The following is a 12,031-nucleotide window of genomic DNA, read 5'->3' on the forward strand; positions in this document are numbered from 1 at the left end:
TCAATGCAGTATGAGTGTAATTGCTCAATGTCCTGAGAATAAGACATAACTTCATTCCTTTGTAGCATGAATCTACATTTTAAAAGGTACTACTTGTTTTAAATAGGATAAGAAATGGAAATTTTTTTGTCTGAATATGTCAAATGTTACTGGACTGGACATTGTTAATATGTATGTATATATATATATATATATATATATATATATATATATATATATATATATATATATAGTGGAGGTTTTCATCTGAATCTGTTAAATGTTAATGGACTAGACATCATTAATATAATTCTTGACTGTATATATTGTATATACTTATCGGATATAGTTTTTCTTGTATTAGTTATAAGCTTTTTCTAATTTTAGACAAAAACGGGAAATGTGGTGGTATTGTTATTCCCCAAAATATTGTGCACCCTAATAAACTTATCTGGGGTCAGAGAACAGAATAGCAACTAGATATAGAGGCCAGAAAATGGTGGCACTCACGCCTTTAATCCTAGCATTCCAGAGGCAGAAATCCCTCTGGATCTCTGTGAGTTCAAGGTCACATTGGAAACAGCCAGCCATGGTGACTCATGCCTTTAATCCCAGGCAGTGATGGCAGAAAGCAAAAAGGTATATAAGGCTTGAAGACCAGAAACTAGAAGCTTTTGGCCTGGTTAATCTTTTAGGCTTTTGAGCAACAATTCAGCTGAGATTCATTCTGGGTGAGGACTCAGAGGTTACCAGTCTAAGGAAACAGGATCAGCTGAGGAACTGGTGAGGTGAGGTAGCTGTGGCTTGTTCTGCTTCTCTGATCTTCCAGCACTCACCCCAATACCTGGCTCAGGTTTGATTTTATTAATAAGTACCTTTAAGATTCATGCTACAGAAGTCAATTATAAATATGAAAGATTTATATAGTGAAAATGGTAAAACATTGTTGAATGAAAGTAAGCAGACACACTAACTAATGAAATCTTGAGTTAATAGGCTGAATGAAAATATTGTTGAGACTATCATATTATACAAAGTATCTAGAGTTTCAAAGCAATCCTTATCAAAATCTTAATAAAATGTTCACAGAAATAGAAAAATTTATCCTGAAATCTAAACATATTCTCAGAGGATTTTAAACACTAAAAACAGACTCAGAAGACACATGCTGCCTGATTTGAAAACATATTAATAATCTATTGTAATCAGAATAATGTAGTATTGGCATAGACACAAACAGACCAAAGGAAAGGACCACAGAACAGAGAACATGAATAAAATGTTGTGTGTATGTTCAAATTATCTTAACAACTGATGCAACTGTGGAAAATCATCCCTTCAATAAATAATGTTTAGAAAACTGAAAATCCACATACAAAGAATGAAGTATGATTCTCATATTATACTATTATATGAAAAACTATCCCAAATGGATTAAACAGCTAAACACAAAACCTAAAATTATAAAACCTCTATAAGAAAAGATGGAGAGAAATACCCATGACATTACACTTGGTAACGGTTTGTAACAACAAAAACAAAATAGACCACGTGAATCTAAGGAGTTTTTATAATGAAGGTTACAGTTGACAAGGTAAAAGGAATATGACTATGACAGTTTGAATAAGAATGGACCACATATATTTGAGTGCTTAGCCCCTAGTTGGTAGAACTGTTTGAGAAGGTTTAGGAGGTGTGTCCTTATTGGATGAGATATGTCACTAGTCACGAGCTTTGAGATTTTAAAAGCCCATACCATTCCCAGTCAGTTCTTCCTCTGCCTCCAATTTGTGGATCAGGATGTAAGCTCTTAGCTACTGCTCCATCACCATGCTGCCTGCCAACTGCCATGCTTTCCACCATGATGACTATGGACTAACCCTCTGGAACCATGAGGCCCAATAAATGTTTTCTTTTATAAATTGTTTTTGTCATAGTGTCTCTTCACAGCAATAGAAAAGTAACTAAGACAGAAGTTGGTGCCAGCAAGTGGGATGTTGCTGTGACAGGCCTGACCATGCTCTGTTTTGGAACAATGTGGAAGACTGGGAGTTTGCACCATGAAAGTGGTTGAATGCTATAAGCAGGCTTAATGGGTTATCCCAGTAGGAGCTTGGAAGACAGGAGTGGTGACAGCAATAGGACAATGGAGGCAGCTCAAGAGGATTCAAGGGGACAACATCAGCAACTGAACTTAAAGACTACAGTTGTGATATTTTGACAAAGAATGTGGCTACTTTTTACCCTTGTCCTAAGACACTCCCTAAGCCTCAGTGGAAGAGTTTTGAACTAGCTACATCAGCGGAGGAGATTTCAAAAGAATCTGAAATCTCTACATAACGCTGATTACTGTTATGTAGAACTACAGTGAGAAAAATGTAAGCAGGGCAAAAAGAAATACAGAATGTACAGTTTGAAGAGAGAAGGAGTACAAGGAGATGTAATGTTGGAGCTGAGGTTTGAGCTGAGGACATAGAAGAAATGGAATACTGGGTATGAAGCCCTCAGGGCAAAACCTCACCCAGCTAATCTTGCAACTTTTGAAAAGGACTAAGGAATTATCTGTTCCAAAAGAGCAACAACAAATCAAAGTTTGTGTGAATGTAACTCAAGGAGGGAGCCAGTTTCCATCCCAAACAAGCAGTAGAACTTGGCAGTGTTGGCCATATGATTCTGGCTTTAGAGTCACGGAGAACACAGAACTAAAGGATTTGTGTCAGAGTATCCTTTTATATAAGAACAAAATCACAAAGCAGCTGAGCTAAATCCTCTGCCTTACATGTATTTCTTTACTTATCATAACTTTCTTACTATGAGTCAAAATTAAGCAAGCATTTTATATCATAGCACAATTAAGAAACACACACAGAAATACATACACACACAATGAAACTTTACTATGTGTGAAAATATTTTTAAACAGCAATATCTATACTGATTCTACCTAGAGAAACATATTTCATGATACACTATGGTGCATTGCCACAACTCTAAAAATACTGCTTAAGGATTTCTGTATAGGGGCTGGGGAGATGGCTTAGGGGTTAAAAGTACTTACTGCTCTTGCAGAGGACCCAGGTTCAAGTCCCAGCACACAGGGCAGCTCACAGCCATCTGTAACTCTAATTCCAGGGAATCTGATGGCCTCCTCTGAACTCTGGGAGCTCCGGCATGCACATGGTACACATATGTACACTTAACCACACACACATAAAACAAATAAATAGTTTAAATAGAAATTATATGTAAGTATATGTGTGTGTGTGTGTGTGTGTGAAAAAAGAAAGAGAAAAAGACCTATGTATTCCAGACTGACATTGAAAAATATTTTATCTCTAAACCTAAGAGGTTAATCTATTTCTTATACTTTAAAATTCAGTTGTAAGTACACACACACACATTATTACATTATTATAAAGGGTTGATGTCTACTTGTACATGAAGTTTCAACCAATTTTGGAATTGTCTTTTCAGCCTACTCTGATCCTTTCAAGAATTTATAAACTAAATTAAAATTACAAAATTTAATTTTCAGCAAAATGAATGTGAATTGACTATTCAAATTAGGTCATTTAAAACTTACAGATCAGAAGCCGGGCGGTGGTGGTGCATGCCTTTAAAATCCCAGCACTCGGGAGGCAGAGGCTAGCGGATCTCTGTGAGTTCGAGGCCAACCTGGTCTCCAAAGCGAGTTCCAGGAAAAGCGCAAAGCTACACAGAGAAACCCTGTCTCGAAAAACCAAAACCAAAAACAAACAAACAAACAAAAAACCCAAAAAACAAAACAAAACAACAACAACAAAAAACTTACAGATCAGGATTTAAAATAGAGCCATTTATGCACTTCCAGATCTTCTCCGCTGATACATGATTTAGTCCAATAGAAATAGAATCCGATAGAAAATAACTGTTGTTTCCTTTAAGCAGTTCTGCATGTGTAACATGAATTGTTAGAAGGTCTTGTTAATAAAAACAAACCCAGGGCCTGTTATTGGGGTGAATGCTGGAAGATCAGAGAAGCAGAACAAGCCACAGCTACCTCACCTTGCCAATTCCTCAGCTGGTCCTATTTCCTCAGATTGGATGCCTCTCAGCTGAACTGTGCTGCTCAAAAGCCTAAAAGCTTAACCATCTTAACTCCTGGTTTTCACGTCGTATATACCTTTCTATTTGTTCCATTACTTCCTGGGATTAAAAGCTCTTGTTACCACACCTGGCTTTTTCCAGTGTGGCCTTGAACTCATGGAGATCCAGGCAGATCTCTGCCTCTGTAATGCTAGGATTAAAAGTGTATGTGCCACTATTTTCTGGCCTCTATATCTAGTGGCTGTTCTGTTCTCTGACCCCAGATAAGTTTATTAGGGTGCACAATATTTTGGGGAGCACAATACCGCCACATGCATGAATCTCCAATCAAAGATTAGATCGAGAGATGTAAACTACAATATGTTTGTTTATGACATATTTTCTTCTACTAAACTTCTAAAACACTGTTACTCCTATTTGAAGTCCTTCCTAGCTCTCTACCAGCATAATTTTCTCTGCTTCATGAAATTACTTTCTATATATTCATACTTTTAATTGATTCATCTCACTATGTTCAGTTATTAATTCATTATTTCTATTAGTCTCTCTAATTATGAGCTGCCTAAAATCCAAGCCTCTACTGGCTCAATTGATTAAAGTCCAGAGATGTCGACATAGCTTCAAGAAAGTGTTATGTTCTAAATGAGCAATTTTATTTAACAATTTACCAATTCTTCTTCATATTCAATGAGCAGCAAAGTGACATCTTTCACAGAGCTGTCAGCAAGACCTTCAGCCCAAGGTCTGGGAATTTGAGAAATAAATAAGCATTTATCCCGATATGGATGCCAATCTCTCAGGCATGTTAGAGTAAAAAGAAGACACGTTCTATGTCTGCCTCGTTCCTGCTGCACCAAAATCAACTCCACACAGTAGTTGCTTCATTAGCACATGCTGGGACAAGGTTACTGCTATCCTTTGTCAAGGAATCATAATTAATGACAAAGGATTCATATTATGTTTTGTCTATATTAATTAACTTTAGACAAAGTAACTGAAGATAAAATATTAGCAAACTGGATTAAGGGACAAGTGTGGAGATATAGGAACAAGAAACGCATGGATTCAAACAGCTCTGAGGTTGCATGTCTTCCGATTGACAAGTCAGTCTGTGGGTGTTGCTGAAACCCTCAGCCACTCCTAGTCTCACCTTCGTCTTCAATCACCCACTCCAAGGGAAGGTTTAGCAGGCATGCAATAAGCTAAATATGGCGCCTTTTAGTTTTCTTTGTGGTCATATTTCTGTCACAATTGTGACTTTTATTTTCTACAATTCTAGATGCACATATGTTATACCCAGAATGGTTCTCAGAAAAATTAAGAGCATGGAAGAATTGTGAAGTTTCCACAGAGGACACAGGATATTGTCCTGTAACATTCAATGTCACTGACCTCCCCGTAGGCTCAAGGTGGCCAGGTGCAGTGAAGAGGACTAATGTTTATGTGGAAATCATGAAGCTAAAGCTCTTCCCTCACTTACCTGAGACACTGAGCCCAGTCAGGCTCAAGACAAGAAGGGTCAGCCCAGCAGAGCCGAGTTTCAGAGCCACCCAGTGCCAGCGTGGACACTGACAGGCATCTGGGAAGTGCAAAGAATCCACTTGTTAAATTCACTTCGAGTGCATCTGGGATAAAAGCCAGAGGTGATTTTGTTACTATAAAAGATCTCCTTTAACTGCAAGGACTCTTTCCAGCACTCTTAGTGGAGTGACTGAGACTGGAGATAGTGCTACACTCTGTGTGCACTGTTTTACACGCACACACACACATACACATGCACACACACATACACATGCACACACACACATACACATGCACACACACACACACACACACACACAAACACACACACAAACACAATCACAGACACACACACACACAAATTTTCCATCTTAACAAAGCCCAAACTACATCTGGTGGCTCTAACTTTCACAGTTTGATATATGACAGTAAGAACAATTTTTTTTCAATTAAGTGGAGTACTTTGTGCTATTACCTTTCATTTAAAGGAAGGCATTATGGCTTCTCTTTAGAATACCGGGCTGTTGGTCTCACCACTTTTTCAATTTGGGGCCAGCACTGAGTGAGTGAGGGTTACTAGGACACAAGCACTGGTGACTAGTGAGTCACTTCTTGACCTAGATGCTGTGAGATCTCATCATTGCTGCTCAGGGCAGTGTCCAACTTAAAACACTGAGTTACTTATTCCTAGAATTTCATAGTTAGTGGTTTAAGACTACTCCTGAAGCAAGTAACCAAAACGACAGACACTGAAGGGGCAAATAAGGAGGTTCTGCACTATAACACGCCATACACTATGTCTATAACAGAGAAGGGGTGCTGTGATATAACACTGTGTGGTACCAGAATTCCGTTTGCCCATTTCTACTATTTCTACTTACTTCCTTTCTTTTTTTCTTTTTTCTTTTCTTTCTTTCTTTTTTCTTTCTTTTTTTTGCATTATCTTTGGTAGCTGCATCATATGATTCAGATTTCAGACAAACACTAGTGGTCTCAGGACTGTAGACTAGTTTTTGGATGCTGACAATCATTAAGTAAGTCAGCTCATTTTAAAATGTTCTTGAGGAAAAACTAAAAGAGAAAGGAAGTAAGCAGAAAGAGTAGAAATGTTCCTAGGACATAAGAGACAGCTCCTCTTAGCCTTAAAGTCCATCCAAATCTGAAGACACTTTTCACTGCTGAGTAAAACTTTACATATGTATTAAAAAAAGGCTGCATCTATTAAATATAAACAATATTCCCCATCATTATTTAGACAAATACTTTTAACAGCTATTTGTATGGCATTGAGATCATCTTAGATGCTGTAGGTAATCTGGCGATTATCTAAAGCACACAGGGATATGCACATATGTCCTGTGCAAATACCATATTTTATAGAAGAGACTTGAGCTTATATGCAGAGGTTCTGTAAGCAATCTTCTGTTGACAGTGAGCAATGATGAGTTGATACAAGACTGTCATGGAAGGAAACACCCAGTGCATTGGACTTGTGGAATGGGACCAAGGATCATCAATTCCTGCTGTGGGGGACATGCTGCTTGCTGAAAAAGGAGACAGGAGCAGACATCAGAGAAGACCCCAAGTTCGCAGGGATACTCCAAATATGAGGAGACTGGTATTTATAACAGCCTAGAATTTCTCCTGAACACTAGTGTTGACAGAGAGTGACAAAGTCCGGTAAATTATCCTAACATGTCATGTTTCATGTTCTATATGTGTGTGCCATTTCATATTTCTCTTTTATCAATCTCTCCACCTTTGAAAAATCCATTGTTTTTCATAAAATAGAGAAAGCATCATACAGTCACCATTTTGATAGTTTTTACTAAAGCCTAGGAATAAGAACACTCACACTTCAAATTATTGTAATATAATACAGTCCACTATAATATTAGGGCAATCTGTTTAACCTATATAAACCATAAATGTCCCCATCTGTGAAATGTCTGGGCAATATATATTTCACAACCTTTTAGAATTTACGAAAAAATTCTTGTAATTCCAAAGCCAAGTGTCTGGTATAGGGCACTATTTAATAAACGGTAGTTTTGTTTCCTCTTTTTCTTTCTTTCTTTCTTTCTTTCTTTCTTTCTTTCTTTCTTTCTTTCTTTCTTTCTTTCTTTCTTTCTTCCTTTCTTCCTTCCTTCCTTCCTTCCTTCCCTCCTTTCTTTCTTTCCTTCCTTTTTCCCTGAAAGTGTTTTTTGTTTGCTTTGTTTTGTTTTTGTTTATTTTTAACTAAGAGTAAAAGTTATTTGTATGACTTTAGAAATCTCTATTTCTTACCCCTAAGATATAAGAAACTGCATAGATATTCTGTCCTAAAAGATGGGCTATGTGTCCTGTTGGGATTCTTCTGTATGAAATTAGATTGAATGCAACAGACATTAATCACTGAAGAGGCCACATGAACACTGGTTATGTGGAAGTACCTGCTTTGGTATCCTCAGAATGCTAAGTCATCGCCACTGTTCTAAGCATTTCAATGGCTCCCCTGAACATAGGCGCCTATGGAATGTCTTGCAAACCCCTTTCTATCTGTCACCATTTCTGCTAAATTGATCTCCACACCACACCAGGCACGCATGTTCCCCTACAGCACCACAGGCATGCTCTCCTTTTGCATTTGCAGGTCCAGCTGCCTAGAGGACTCATCTCTCTGATATTCATCCTTAGTCCTAGCGACTTCTAGTTCTTGACTCCAGCATCATCTCTCAGAAAGGCCTGCCATGATTACTCTGCTTGCTTGATGTGATTCCATCTCTAATGGCAAAAATCTTAATTTCCATTTAAATGTTTTTCTTACTGGCGTTCAAAATCACACTGTCTTTGAGGCAGGTGTTCATTGATCACTGACTGCATACCTACAGTCGTATAAACTCTTAAAGGAAAAGGATAGTCCTTTTTATTTACAGCTGCATCCTCATCGTCTAGAGCAATGCTTGACACATAGTAGGTGCTTATTTCTGAGTGAATGAATGAGCTCTGTACACATTTTATCCCTTCTACTCTCAAAGCAAAACTTTGGTCCTTTAGCTACAAAGCAGGTCACTATTCACATCCCTCTTTCTGTGTTTGTTTGTTTGTTTGTCTGTCTAATCACTATGCTGTAGCTAATGGGTCAAAGTGGTTTCATTTCTTTCACTACTGGGTCAGTGTTTTATCTTCACTGGTTTTGCTCTGGCTTTATTCTACTGCTTTTGTCCTTCAGGTTTCCATTCAAGCTGATGGCTTGTAGGATAATAATCACAATGAGCATAGGTGAATTTTCAAGTCTCTTGATTTGGGATCATAGATAGTGGCATTGAGGAAAGTCTCATTGTCTTTCTCAACCTTCATTTTCTTATATCCATTTCAATAAGCCCTTTCCCATCCTTTTGCTAGACAAGAACACAAGAAAAGAGATGCATGCTTCTTCCTATCATGTGGCTCACTGGAATCCTAGCAGTGCCAAAGCCTCACTTTTCCCTGACCCTGATGTGAAGATGATACTGAAGCTGATTTGATGATGCTAAATGGCAGTGTTGGCCATATGATTCTGGCTTTAGAGTCACGGAGAACACAGAACTAAAGGATTTGTGAATTCTTCCTTCATGGGTATAGAGAGCCACTGAGGCCAATCGTGTGGCAGGGGAGGCCCAGAGGCACCATTCTATGAAATGTGAAAATGAAGCTTGGATTTCATTGGAAACTCCAAGATATTGGAGATGCCAGAGTTATGGAATAGTTACCAAGGAGAGCTCTAGATAGGGAATGGAATCAGCCCAAGATGAAGAAGTATGTTTCAATGAGCAAAACTGGAAGGGTGGAGCCACTGGGATTTGACATCCAATGTAGAGCTACAGGATTTGGAGTTTGCTTTGCTGGGTTACAATTTTGCTTTGATCTATTATTTCCGAACTGTGCCCCTTTGCTCCCTTTTGGAAAGGTAATGTGTATTTGTGCCATTGAATCTTGAAAGTATGTAATTTGGTTTTTTATTTTACAGAGGATTACTATTAAGAGATTGCCCTGTGTCTCAGAAGAGATTTTGGACTTTGAACTTTTAAACAGTCTTGAGACTGAAAGATTATGGAGACTTCTGAAGTTTAATTAAATGCATTGTGTTTTATGGTATAGCCAGAAACCTATGGGGGCTATGGAGTAGAATGTGGTGGTTTGAATGAGAATGGCCCACATAGGCTCATATGTTTAAATGCTTGGTCCCCAGAGACTTGTTTGGGAATGAGTAAAAGTTGAGATCTTGATGGAGGAAGTGTGATGGAGGAACTTACAGATTTCAAGAGCCCACTCCATTCCTAATTACTTCTGTTTTTGCCTCCTTGTGGATCAGGATGTAAGCTCTTAACTACCTATCCAGATCATGCCCACCTGCCAGCTGCCTTGTTCCCCATGATGATCATGGACTTTAATAATCTGGAACTGTGAGTCCCAATAAATATTTTCTTTTCTAAGTGACAAGATATCAGTAATGATCATGAGGATTAAAATAAAACCACATCCAGAAAAGACTCCTGGTTTCTAGTTCTGCATGAAGGAGCTCGGACGTTTCCAGTTCATCCTCACACAAACACCAACATGAACCAGCTGGAAACAAAACAGCTCTTCTAGGCTGTGCAAGAGATGTGAGGACATAAGACAAAGACATACTCCGCTCAACACTGAAGAGACAGAGGAAGCAGCAGAGGAAGGTGTTAGGATCCAGCCCTCACTCCTACACATGTGCAGCTTGGGGTCTTGTGTCTTGCATCTTACATCATCAGTGGGAGCAGGAGACCATGTACCCGCCTTAAAAAGCTGGACACAGACCCCCCCCCCTCTCTGCTCTCTGCTCTGCTCCTGCCATCTTTCTTTCTCTCCAGGCCTGGCTCTCCTCCCTCCTATCCCCTCCTTTGTAGCATGAATCTTAAAATGTCTTATTAATAAAAACAAACCCAAAGCCAGGTATTGGGGTGAATGCTGGAAGATCAGAGAAGCAGAACAAGCCACAGCTACTTCATCTCACCAATTCCTCAGTTGATTCTGTTTCCTCAGACTGGAAGCCTCTGAGTCCTCATCCAAATGGATCTCAGCTGAACTGCACTGCTCAAAGCCTAAAAGCTTAACCAGCCAAAAGCTTCTACTTTCTGGTCTTCATGCCTTATATACCTTTCTGCTTTCTGCCATCACTCCCTGGGATTAAAGGTGTGAGTCACCATGCTTGGCTGTATCCTTGAACACACAGAGATCCAGGTAGATCTCTGCCTCTGGAATGTTAGGATTAAAGGCGTGTGCTACCACTGCCTATCCTCTATGTTTAATATTGTGGCTCTTCTATTCTCTGACCCCAGATAAGTTTATTAGCGTGCACAATATTTCAGGAAACACAATACCACTACACTCCTTCTTTCTAATAAAGCTCTTTGTAACTCTGGTAGTCGTGGCCATGGCTTGTGACTTTTCCAGCAGGAACCAATGCCACCACCAGTGCCATTTATCATAACCATTAGAGGGAGGGCAGGAAGCCATGTTTCATGGGAGCCCAGTTCAGCACTGCACTCCCATCATGGTGCTACAACATATTTGATGACACTGTGAACTCTGAGATTGCATTAATTAAATAAAATCAACCTTGGGTCAAAAGGCAGAGTTAGCAACTAGTTGACAGTAAGTAACCATAGAAAGTTAGAGGGAGTCAGAAAAACCAGCAGAGAAATGCACAAGACATACTGAAGAGGGGCTTTGAGTCTGGCAGCCTTTTTGGTTTGGGATGGTGGGAGGGAAGGTCTCTTGCTGAGATGCTGGCTAAGGAGGAAGGTCAGCTGGTGGCTCATCAGCCTCTCTGAGCTAGCAAATTTTCACCCCAGCATCTAACTCCCAAGTCTTTATTGGTAAAATCACAGGCTTCAGATTTAGTTTAAAATAACACCATGGGAGCTGAGACAGAACCAAATCTGTAATTAACAAAGTACTGAGGACTCAGTATGGTTAACTTGATAGTTATAAACACCAGCAAGAGCCACTCAGAAGGCATCCACCTCTGTGAGATAGGCCTCCAGAAACTTGAACAGGTCCTCACAGTAAATATTATAAAACAAGCCCTTTAATATCATAGTAGGGGCAATTTAAGAAACAATTTTTAAATACATGGCTGATCTCTCAGCTTTTAACAGAATTTTTCTCTAAAACAACAACAATAAAACCCTAGGAACACAGAATCTAAGAACAGGAGATTTATTACAGCCCACCTGACCAGGTGACAGAAGATACACACTCTAGTCAGCTCACCTTTCCTCACAGAGAAGGAATAGTCAACTTGAGTCCATTCTAGCCTCCTGTGTGGAAGGGAAATGCCCAACTTCAGCTGCTCTATCTAGCCATACCCTCCCACATAAAATGTGAGGGAATAACTGAAGAAACACTGGGGAATTTATGGTCAGAGCACAAGACCACCAACACCCTGAAA

This window comes from Peromyscus leucopus, chromosome 3 (genome assembly GCF_004664715.2).
Source record: "Peromyscus leucopus breed LL Stock chromosome 3, UCI_PerLeu_2.1, whole genome shotgun sequence".
NCBI classification, from domain to species: Eukaryota; Metazoa; Chordata; class Mammalia; order Rodentia; family Cricetidae; genus Peromyscus; species Peromyscus leucopus.